Source organism: Heptranchias perlo, chromosome 25, assembly GCF_035084215.1.
Source record: "Heptranchias perlo isolate sHepPer1 chromosome 25, sHepPer1.hap1, whole genome shotgun sequence".
NCBI lineage: Eukaryota > Metazoa > Chordata > Chondrichthyes > Hexanchiformes > Hexanchidae > Heptranchias > Heptranchias perlo.
In genome coordinates, this window is record NC_090349.1 from 8,533,430 (window position 1) to 8,546,087 (window position 12,658).

Below are 12,658 nucleotides of genomic sequence, written 5' to 3' on the forward strand. Positions count from 1 at the left end.
ACCCCAAAGCTGAACGGGATAAGCTACAGGTGGATTTGAATATATTGGGAATTGGGCAGACAGGTGGCAGATGAAATTTGACGTGGAGAAATGCAAAGTGCTTCATATGGGAACAAAAAAATCCAGGAAGGGACTATTTCTTAAATGGAAAGTACCGTGCATGGAAAATGGAAGAGATCTGGGGGTCCTGATTGACAACAAATTGAAGTTATGTCAACAATGCTCGCTGGCAGTGAGTAAAGCAAATCAGATATTGGGGTATATTAAAAGGTCAGTATTGAACGGAGATAGTGAGGTAATCTGGCCACTTCATAAATCATTGGTGCGACTGCACTTAGAATATTGTGTACAGTTCTAGTCGCCACAGTGCAAAAAGGATGTTGCGGCGATTGAAAGGACACAGAAGAGAGCAACCAGAACGATTGAGGGGATGGGAGGATTGAATTATGAGGAGCGATTAACATATCCTCCAGTTCTGACGAAGGGTCCATACCTGAAAAGTGAACTTATCTGTCCTTTCCGTTGATGCTAACCGGCCTGTTGAGTGCTCCCAGCATTTTCTGTTTTTATTTCAGATTTCCAGATCTGCTTTTTTTAAGATAGGAAAATGATTGACTCAGTGAGTTGACTGCCAGGTAATGGATGGCTCAGGTGTGATTTTGTGCCACCTTTAACTCTTCAAGTTCAGGATAGGGCAATGGCACCCAATGAAGGGCAATGCAAGGAGGGAGAAAAGAGAAGACAATTTTCAGGAGGCTGATCTACAAAACCCTTCTGGATGAGACGCAGCAAAGGAGAGGCAGACTGCTGGGTCCCCATCGGAGAAGAAGTGTCTTGTGTGCCATGTGGAGAGAGATGGCAGTGGCACTGAGTGCCACCTCTCTCACCCCCAGGCCTGCAGAGCAGTGTCAGAAGTTCAGTGACCCGACGAGGGCAGACAAGGTAACATGACGGCCACACCATCTTCCGTGAGCACAACCACACTGTTCACTCTTTAAAACTAGCAGCTTCACAAGTCATCTGTCACACCTGAGCCATTCATTACCTGACACATGCTATGGTTAGGGAAGGTCACAAACCTGTGATCTTACAGTGTGTGTCGTCATCCCCCCAACAATAATTACTTGCACGCAGAACTTTACAACCCCCTTCCTCCACTTCAGCAGGGTGTTACCAGCAGACCTATTACATCAGGTGTCCCAAGCCACCCCAGAGACATCCCTCAAATGACAGCCTTCACCAAAATCACTCAATCCTCTTACAGGAGAAACTTATGTACAATGCCCGTAAATTGCAGGGCACTGGAGGATGCATTCTGCACTTCAGAGGGCTGGCCCCCTATGAGGAGCAAGCCATGGAGCTGTCAGAGGGGCGCTCTGCTGTAGATGTGGGAAATGGCAAGATCCGTGAGACAGTGCAGGCACCAGGTTAGTGGGCGTGCAACTCACAGGCACCATGACAGCCCTGAGCAGCAAGCTTCCACAGCCTTCTCCGTCTCCCTAATCCCAAGAGTGTTTTGATGGCCCATACTTAGCTTACGCCCTCCTTTCCTGCAGCAGCGTGAAGAGGATGATGATGATGACGAGGAGGAGGAGAAGGAGAAGAACAAGGAGCAGGAGGGGAGAAATTCTTCCTTGATGAGCGAGAGGATGTTGAGGACTAGGCTACAAAGGAGTTCCTGGAGGAAGACCTCTGCCACAACCCCCTCAATCTAACCCCTGCATCAAACGCTTTCTCACTCCCACGTATCAGCTCAGATACTTTTACCCGGGGGAATTAGGTAGTGTCAGTACGAATGTGGCACTGGGTGATTGACAGAGCATGAGGGAGCCGGAGGAGGAGGAGTGGGTGAGGATGTGCCACCTTCCCGTTGGAGGCTGAGGAGAAGGCTGTCCATGGCGTCGGAAATGTGGGACACTGATCCTTTACCCAGGATATTCTCTGTGAGGCAGGTTCATAATGTCATAGTAGGTACAGCACAGGAGGAGGCCATTTGGCCCATCGTGCCTATGCTGGCTCTTTGAAAGAGTTATCCAATTGGTCCCAATCCTCTGCTCTTACCCCATAGCCCTGTAAATTTTTTTGATCAAGTATTTATCCAATTCCCTTCTGAAAGTTACTATTGAATCTGCTTCCACCATCCTTTCAGGCAGTGCATTCCAGATCATTACAATTCGCTGCGTAAAAAAGTGTTTCCTCGTGTCGCCTCTGGCTCTTTTGCCGATCACCTTAAATCTGTGTCCTCTGCTTACCGACCCTTCTGCCACTGGAAACAGTTTCTCCTTATTTACTCTATCAAAACCGTTCATGATTTTGAACACCTCTATCAAATCTCCTCTTAACCTTCTCTGCTCTAAGGAGAACAACCCCAACTTCTCCAGTCTCTCCATGTAACTGAAGTCCCTCATCCCTGGCACCATTCTAGTAAATCTCTTCTGCACCCTCTCTACGGCCTTCACATCCTTCCTAAAGTGTGGTGCCCAGAATTGAACACAATACAGCAGTTGAGGCCTAATCAGTGTTTCATAAAGGTTTAGCATAATTTCCTTGCTTTTGTATCTATGCATCTATTAATAAAGCCCAGGATCCCATATGCTTTTTTAACTGCCTTCTCAACTTCTCCTGCCACCTTCAAAGATTTGTGTACATACAACGCCAGGTCTCTCTGTTCTTGCACCCCCTTTAAAATTGTACCATTTAGTTTATATTGTCTCTCCTCATTCTTCCTACCAAAATATATCACTTCATACTTCTCTGCATTAAATTGCATCTTCCATGTGTCTGCCCATTTCACCAGTCTGTCCATGTCTTCCTGAAGTCTGTTACTATCCTCCACATTGATTACTACATTTCTGAGTTTGGTTTCATCTGCAAACTTAGAAATTATACCCTCTATACCCAAGTCCAGGTCATTAATATATATCAAAAAGAGCAGTGGTCCTAATATCGACCCCTGGGGAACACACTGAATACTTTCCTCGCGTCTGAAAAGCAACTGTTCACCATTACTCTCTGCTTTCTGTCTCTTAGCCAATTTTGTATCCATGCTGCCACTGTCCCTTTAATCCCATGGGCTTTAATTTGTCAACAAGTCTATTATGTGGTACTTTATCAAATGCCTTCTGAAAGTCCATATACACAACATCAACCGCACTGCCCTCATCAACTCTCTCCGTTACTTCATCAAAGAACTCAATCCAGTTAGTCAAACACGATTTTCCTTTAACAAATCAGTGCTGACTTTCATTTATTAGCCCATACTTTTCCAAGTGCCAATTAATTTTGTCCCAGATTATTGTCACCAAAAGTTTCCCCACCACCGACATTAGGCTGACTGGCCTGTAATTGCCAGGTTTATCCCTCTCCCCTTTTTGAACAGGGGTGTAACATTTGCAATCCTCCAGTCCTCCAGCACTGCCCCCAGATCTAAGGAGGATTGGAAGATTAAGACCAGAGCCTCTGCAATTTCCACCCTTACTTCCCTCAGTAACCTAGGATGCATCCCATCTGGACCGGATGACTTTTCTACTTTGAGTGCTGCCAACCTTTTAAGTACCTCCTCTTTATCTATTTTTATCTGATCCAAATTCACTACTACCTCCTCTACTGCTACAAAGGCAGCATCCTCTTCTCTAGTGAAGACAGATGCAAAGTATTCATTTAGTACCTCTCCTATTTCTGTCCCTAATCGGTCCCACTCTTCCTTTGACTACCCACTATTTATATATTTATAAAACATTTTTGGGTTCCTTTTATATTGGTTGCTAATCTATTCTCATATTCTCTCTTATTCCCTGGTTGGCCCATGATATTCTCTCCCTGAGTCATGTTGGCCCAGGATATTCTCTCGGTGGGTCATGTTGGCCCAGGATATTCTCTCGGTGGGTCATGTTGACCCAGGATATTCTCTCAGTGGGTCATGTTGGCCCAGGATATTCTCTCGGTGGGTCATGTTGGCCCAGGGTACTCTCTCCCTGAGTCAGTTTGCCCCAGGATATTCTCTCGGTGGGTCATGTTGACCCAGGATACTCTCTCGGTGGGTCATGTTGGCCCAGGGTACTATCTCCCTGAGTCAGTTTGCCCCAGGATATTCTCTCGGTGGGTCATGTTGGCCCAGGATATTCTCTCAGTGGGTCATGTTGGCCCAGGATATTCTCTCGGTGGGTCATGTTGGCCCAGGATATTCTCTCAGTGGGTCATGTTGGCCCAGGGTACTCTCTCCCTGAGTCAGTTTGACCCAGGATACTCTCTCCCTGAGTCAGTTTGACCCAGGATACTCTCTCAGTGGGTCATGGCCCAGGATACTCTTACTGGGCCAGACCAGGATGATCACTGAGTGTTTTTCACATCAGCTCACAGAATATTGATATTCTGTCAACGACTATGGAGCATAATTATCAATTTGCACATCTCTGCGATGACTAGATCCAAATAAGTTTCTCACTGAAAGGCATCATGGAATAAAAAATAATTGGATAAAGTTTGATTTTTGGACAGCACAGATCTCAAACTTTCCATCATACTCAAGGTGCCATGTGTTTATACAACAGAGAAACTCTGTAATGACAACACAGTTTATATTGTAATGATCTTCTACTGGCATTGAGACATGTGGAAAGGACATTGTGATTTGTTTTCTGAAGTTATCTGAGCATTTTAGCCTGGAGCTCCCTGTACTAGAAACATAATATTTTTATTCTTTAAGCAGGATTCGTGACTGAAGTTCCAAATAACCTCGCAAAATAAATGAATGTAGCTTCCACGCACATTGTTATCCATCTGGTCACAATGTTCTGCTTTTCCCAATCCTTCTGTTGTGTTTTACTTCTTTATTTTTCCTTCCCGTGCCACTCTTCGACGGGTGGGGCTGCTGTCCCCTAACCTTGGAATTGGCAGGCATGAGTGAGAGGTTCACGAACCAAATCAGATTGTCTATAAATGATTTAAAACGACAACTTGTATTTATATAGAGCCTTCCACCTAGTAAAACATCCCAAGGTGCTTCACAGGATCGTTATCAAACAAAATTTGACACCAAGTTTATGGAGTGTGGAATGTGGGAGGCCGGCCAGGAGAGCATTGGAATAGTCAAGTCTGGAGCTAACAGAAGCATGGATTTGGTTTTCAGCAGCAGATGAGCTGAGGCAGGGGTGGAGATGGGCAATGTTACGGAGGTGGAAGTTGCAAACAGTCTGGTTCAGCCTCAGAGAGTGGCCAGGGAGGAGGATGGAGTCTGTAGCTAGGGAATGAAGTTTGTGGCGGGGACCGAAGACAATGGCTTCGGTCTTCCCAATATTTAGTTGGAGGAAATTTCTGCTCATCCAATACTGGATGTCGGACAAGTAGCGTTAAAAATCAGAGGCAGTGAAGGGTCGAGAGAGGTGGTGGTGAGGTAGAGCTGGGTGTCGTCAGAGTACGTGTGGAATCTGACGTTTTTTCGGATGATGTCGGTGAGGGGCTGCATGTGGATGAGAAATAGCAGGGGGACAAGGATAAATCAAGGACTTAACAAAAGCTTCCCCATGAACATGCAGTGCGTTAATGGGAGAGAGGTGGCATCCATCTGGCTGCCCTGACTCCAGCCTTGACATGAGCGGCAGGCCACACCAATCAGTTACCCATCATAGTGCATCTCCCACTTACTGGTCATAGTGTAAATGGCATCGCCAGAGTTCTGGAGTAGGGTGGTCCTGTGAAGGTAGTGTGGTTGGATCTTCTGTCTTTATTTGGTGTGATAGTAGACAGGATAATCCTGTTTTAAAACATGGCTTCAGCCAGCTGTGTCTCTGGCAAAGTTGGACTACGGCTGACCAATACATGTAACTGGCTGCATGCAGTCAGGGCTCGTCATTGTATTCAATGGGTTTTCTTCGTTGTTTCAACCCATGGCTGACTGGCTAAAACGTGCAAACAACTATTGGTGCAGGAAGGAAAATAACAAATTAAAATGCAGCAGTGCTTTTAAAACAAAACACTGACTGCAGTGACCAGCACACGACTGAGGGGGTGGTGATTTTTGTGCTGCTTTATCTCCAGCTGAATAATCCTCAGTGCTGTTTTGAGGATGTGTCTGTGAAACGCAGTCGACTTGGCTGGTGAAGTTTGTCTGTGATTGACAGCTGATCATTTTCAGAAAAGTGAAATTGCTGCAACTTCCCCTCACCGCCTATCACTCACTCTCACAGTTTGCTGGATCCATCTAAATCCAGGGCCTTCAATTAAAGGAAGGGTGAGTCACCAGAACATCGCATGGTCCTGAGTGTTAGAAAGGGAGGTACAGGTACATTGACTGCTGTCTCCCAGTCCCCACTTGTTACCACGTCCTGTGCTTTTATACTACTGACTATAGGCGGTCGGAGTGGGGTAGACACTTTGCTATGACTTTCTTTACATGGAAATATCACAAATGGCAGGGGTTGGGGTGGAGGGGGGGATTGATCTGCTCTAATCCACTGGCCCCATACAGTTCAGTCTTGATGTGTTTTATCCATTAAGGTTGTTGGTTCAGCTAGAAGCAGATATCGAATAGAAATGAGCTGCTTTCTGATCCGTTCCGATCAGGCTCTGTCCTCACCATGTCACAGTGTTTCAGAACAGTGCTCTTCATAATGTCCTCAATGAGGGGGGGGTAGAGGGGACAATTACAACCCAGCTATATATGGATTACTACATTACAACAGAGACTATACTTCAAGAAGTAATTCATTGGCTCTGAAGTGCTTTGGGATGTCCTGGGGTTGTGAAAGTTATTATATAAATGCAAGTCTTTCTTTTTTGTGGGCGAATGGATCTATCTTCTTATAACATAGAACATTCGGGGTGAATCACAGAAACACAGATCATCTTTAAGCGGAGAACAGATCTAAGATCTGTTGTATAAAATTTCCTTCCTACAGTGCTGTACCACATTGAGGGTCACTCTACAAAAGGGCCCTGAAATTCCGCAGGTTTGCCGGTCTCCTGCTGTAGCTTCGGAGGAAGATTGGTGGAAGCCCCAGAGAAACGGTGTTTTTAAGCCTCGTCCCCAGGGGTTCTGCGCGTCTCCCCCCAGAGAATCACCATGCAATTCCCACACGAGTGTTAGAAACTTAGGAAGAAACATGAACAGGAGGAGGCCATTCAGCCCCTTGAGCCTGTTCCGCCGTTCAGTTACATCATGGCTGATCTGTATCTTAACTCCATTTACCTGCCTTGGTTCCATATCCCTTAATACCCTTGCCTAACAAAAATCTACAATCTCAGTTTTGAAATTTTCAATTGACCCCCAGTCTCATCAGCTCCTTAGGGGGAAGAGATTTCCACTACCTTTTGTGTGAAGAAGTGTTTCCTGACATGACCCCTGAACGGCCTAGCTCTAATTTGAAGGTTATGCCCCCTTGTTCTCTTTGTTGCCTGAACAGATTCGGATCTGCCGATGAGAGTTGGTTTAACTGAGCATTGCGCTGTGACATTCGCAGAAGGACTAAACCCTCCCCCCCCAACACTCCCCGCCCACATTGCGGAATCTCAATCCGCTTGGGAGGCACCAAGTGGAGGCCAGGCGCTTCTTCACAGGGAGGTGGTAGTAGACTACAGAGAGCTGCCCCTGTGCATCTTCTAGGAGTTCCAATTGGTGATAATCTCTTTAAAAATCAAAGCTACGACAATGAGCCAACTCAGCTGCCCAACTGGATGAGGTTGGGTACTATCAGAGTTTCCATTCCCAACCATCCCCCGTGAAACAACACTAATATATCAGCATATACAACTATCCTAACAGAGTCCCTGCACCAGTATACGTGCTCTTGAAAGTGCACGTAATCAAAATTTACAACTGCATGTCCGCATCAAAATGTAAACCAGTGTAAAATTCTGGAAAAATAATTTTAAAAATGAAAAGGGGAAAAAACAGTTGCAATGAATGATTACTTTTAACATCCTTTTTACATTTCTATGGGCCGCCCAAGCTGATTGTGATGTAGCGGACTGAATTTTTCCATTATTAGTTATTTTGACTGTATGAAGGTTTCAGATTAGAGCCATTAGAGGGAAATAATTCTCTCCTGATAACAAACCGCAGTTTGGTCCCAAAATAAAACAGAGCTATTATTTATGTGTTTCTATTCTTACAGTGCGGCTAGTTGTGTTTGTACTGGTTACTGAGCTCAACTATTAGCTTGGCTTAATAGAGGCAAGTAATCTACAGAAGGAATACAAGTGTGAGGCATTCGTTTGCTATCAGTATAAAGAGTGCATTCATCAGTTAACTGTGTCTCTGTCAATGGGGAATTCAAGCACCACAAGATGAAAAAATACAATGAACTTTTGAAGACAGTTATGAACTTTCAAAAATGTGCTCTATCTTGGACCTTTTTCAGTGATGCACTTAACGATTCTGAGCTAGAGATGGAACATATGCCACGTTACAGCACAACATGCCGGTAACATCAGTGATAATACAGAGGACAGAGAGAGCAACAACAACTTGCGTTTATATGGCACCTTTGGGTGTATGTCCCAAATTGTTTCACGGAGGTCGAAGGAAGAAGGGACGCTGAGCCGATGAAGGAGAGACTAGGAGGGGATGACCAAAAACTTGGCCAAAGAGGTGGACTTTAAGGGGGGGTCTTAAAAGGAGGAAATGGAGGAGCAGAGGCGGAGGGAATTCCAGAAAGCGTGATCTAGATGGCTGAAGGCATGGCCGATAATGGTGGACCAAAGGAAGGGGAGGGTTGCACAAAAACTTGGATTCAAACCATTGGCGAGATCATGGGTGGAGGGGGGCTCAAGAAGGTGACATAGATAGGGAGGGACGAGGCCATGGAAGGATTTAAACACCAAGATGAACATTTTAAATTTGAGTTATTAGGGACCGGGAGTCAATTGAAGTTAATGAGGATTGGGGTGATGGCCAAGTCTGTGTATATGTTGCTGTTTATGTGTGTGTATATTTATCTGTGCATATTTGTATGCAAGTGTCGGTGTGAGTGTGTGTAGTTGGCCTGCTGCATATTTCTGTGGGTCTTTGATTTGGAGGTATGTGGGTAAGTATCAGCGTGTGTTTGAGTATAAGTGGTGCTGTATCTTTGTGTGTGCACATTTGTATGTATATGAGGAGAAGTGAGTATATATGAGGGGAGTGTGCATGTTTGAGCGTCTGTGTATGTGGGAGGGGAGTATGCATGTATAAGTGGGAATGTGTGTACAGCGTATGGGGAGTATATTTGTGTGTGTGTGTTTGTGGAGTGTGTTTGTGGTGTATATTTGTGGGTGTATGTGTGTGTGGAGTGTGTGTGTAGCATGTGTTTGTGTGTGGCGTGTGTGTATGTTTAGACTTTAGGTGTTTGTGCAGTGTGTGTTTAGATTGTGTGTGGAGTGTGTTTGTGTGTGGCATGTTTATGGCTGATATGTGTATGGGGGGTGTGTTTGGGCTGTGTATGCGGAGTGTGTTCATGTGTGGTATGTGTGTGGACTGTGTTTGTGGGTGATGTGTGTGCATGATGCGTTTATGGTTGACATGCATGTGTGGGGGTTGTATTTGTGTTAAGTGTATGCGTGTGTCTGCGTATGGAGTGTGTTTGTGGGTATGTGTGTGTTTGGAATTTGTGCATTTATGTGTAGTTTGTGTGTGTGGACTGTGTGTATATGCAATGTGTAGTTGCGGGTGTATTTGGGCTGAGTATGTGAGTGTGTTTGTGTGGACTGTTTGTATATGGAGTGTGTTTATATGTGGAGTGTGTGTGGGTGTGTTTGGGCTTTGTGACTTTGAAGACTGTGTGTGTAGCATGTGTTTGGGCTGTGTGTGTGGTGTATTTATCAGTGATGTGTGTGTTTGGGCTGTGTGTGTGGTGTATTTATCAGTGATGTGTGTGTTTGGGCTGTGTGTGTGGTGTATTTATCAGTGATGTGTGTGTTTGGGCTGTGTGTGTGGTGTATTTATCAGTGATGTGTGTGTTTGGGCTGTGTGTGTGGTGTATTTATCAGTGATGTGTGTGTTTGGGCTGTGTGTGTGGTGTATTTATCAGTGATGTGTGTGTTTGGGCTGTGTGCATGAGTGGTGCGTTTGTGGGTGTGCGTCTGTATGTTTGGACTGTGTGCGTGGCTGCGTGTTAGGCTATGTATGTAGGACGGGTTTACAGAGGGGCAGTGTTCGATTCCCTAGCACTGCTGTGAATTCCCCTTCATGGCCAGAAAAATCAAAATCCGAACAATTTTTCCTAAACAAGGATTATGTAACCAGCTGCCGTGTAATCAAGAACTCTGTTAATCCATCTGGTTACTTTCCAGGAATGGCTCAATTATTCAGCCACTGTTGTGTTCTATCAATCAACACCATCCAAGATATTGGGCAATGAAGAGGGGTAGGAATGTGGTTGTAATTATTTTATGGGATAAGGAATCATCACAATTCTCCCAAGAGATGAGTGGGCCAAGGCAAGGGGGAGGAGAAGTGGGTTCAATGAGGTTCTCACAAAGGTAAAATCCTGTTAAACACAACTGAGAGAGTGAGAGGAAGCTCTCTCTGAGATATCCATCTGGGTATGTAACATCTCCAGATGTCCCATGTCTCTCGTGGCAGTGATTCAATGATGGGTTGAAGGTCTAGCAGAGTATTTTTTCCCAATGGACTAAAAAAGGTCCAGACAGTGAGAAAAACAACAGCTAAAATGTTTTGCTTTATCCCCGATACGTCCCAATCACTTTTCCCTGCAGCTGTTCCAGTCGAAGGCAGCCTCCCTCAATTGCTGAGCCATGGAAATTTCCACAAGTGGGAAAGCACTGACCAAACTCAGTTGTCAGGAAGTATTCTCACTGTGAGTGATACAACCTGGGTCTGCTTTTCTCCCACTCTCTTCAGGAGAAAGGAACAACAAAACGTTACAACCAGCAGCAAACCCTCTCACCTACCAAGGGTTGTTAAAGGTCAACAAGGTGGTGACAGATCAGGAGGAGGGTCAGAACACTTCCTCTCTAAGTAAAAGGCAATAATATTTCACATGAATCTTCAATAATGCATTTAATCACAACACATCTTTCTCTCCTATTTTCTGCCTTCCTCTCCTGTAGGCACTGACTTGGGTTAAGATCCATCAGTTCTGTGAGAAAGAAAGAAAGAACTTACATTTATATAGCGCCTTTCACCACCTCAGGACGTCCCAAAGCGCTTTACAGCCAATGAAGTACTTTTGAAGTGTAGTCACTGTTGTAACGTAGGAAATGCAGCAGCCAATTTGCACACAGCAAGCTCCCACATACAGCAATGTGATAATGACCAGATCATTATCACATTGCTGTATGTGGGAGCTTGCTGTGTGCAAATTGGCTGCTGCAGTACTGCTCCCTCAGTACTGCACTAGACTGTCAGCCTAGATTTTGCTCTCAAGTCTCTGGAGTGGAACTACGACCTTCTGACTCAGAAGCGAACATGCCATCACTGGACTGACAGCTGTAACCATGCCCAGGTGGTCTTCATGCGTGAGCCTAGATGGAGACTGTTGGCGGGGCATTTGACTGTGGTGGGCATCACAGCTGAGTCCAATCTTGTTCTCACCTGATGTCTAAACGGGTATTTTCCAGCATAGGTCACTGGATAGCAACAGAAATGTGAATCTTTGCTTAGTGTTTCCCTCCCTGGTCCAGGATCCTGAGGTCAATGTAATGTTTTTCTACTGCTACCTGGCTGAGATCATAGATCAGGGATTTGAACCTGGGTCTTTCCCTAGTCTGTATGGTTTGGTTCGTACTGGGCAGTGCACTGACCAACAGAGCCATGGGCAAAATCTCCATGAGGCATCCTAAAGGTACCTAAATGTTCAAGCTGCTGGAGATACATGAAAATACCATGGCCAGGAATGTCCTTGGAGTTGCTCCCACTCTGCCAAAACTTCCCCGGAAACTTTTAACACGTGCGAAAGGGGTTTCCGCTGCACCTCCAACGCAGTTATGACGGAGGAGCGGGAGCAGCTCCGAGGACATTCCCAGCCCGTGACAAACACTAGAATCTCAGAAATTGTATATAAAAATGGAGACAAATTCCTTTTTAAAAATCTGATCTTTAAAGGCAAAATTCAGGAGCTAGGAATACAAGAATATTTTAAAACACAGCGGGGACAGTGGGGAACGAGATAAACTTTGGGAAGTTCCACCACAGAGAGATGATGATGAAGATCTGCAAGGAACTTGGGGGGTGATCTACTCTACTGCTTTTAATATTTTATCTCAAAAATTACAGGTAAGATAATAAATCATTGGCATCTGAATACTTTGATGAAGTAACAGAGAAGGTTGATAAAGGTAGTGCAGTCGATGTATATATGGACTTTCAAAAGGCATTTGATAAAGTACCACATAACAGACTTATTCAGAAAATAGAAGCACATGGGATTAAAGGGACTATGGTAACTTGGGTATGTAATTGGTGAAGGGAGAGGAGGCAGTGAGTAATGGTGAGTGGGTGTATTTCTGACTGGAGAGAAGTGTGCAGTCGGGTCACCCAGGGGTCGGTATTAGGACCATTGCTTTTCTTGTTATATATAAGTGACCTGGACTTGGGTATGGGGAGTACAATTTTGAAGTCTGCGGATGATACAAAACTTAGCAACGTAGTAAATAGTGAGGAGGATAGTAGCAGACTTCAGGAGGACGTAGATAGACAGGTGAAATGGGCAGACAGATGGCA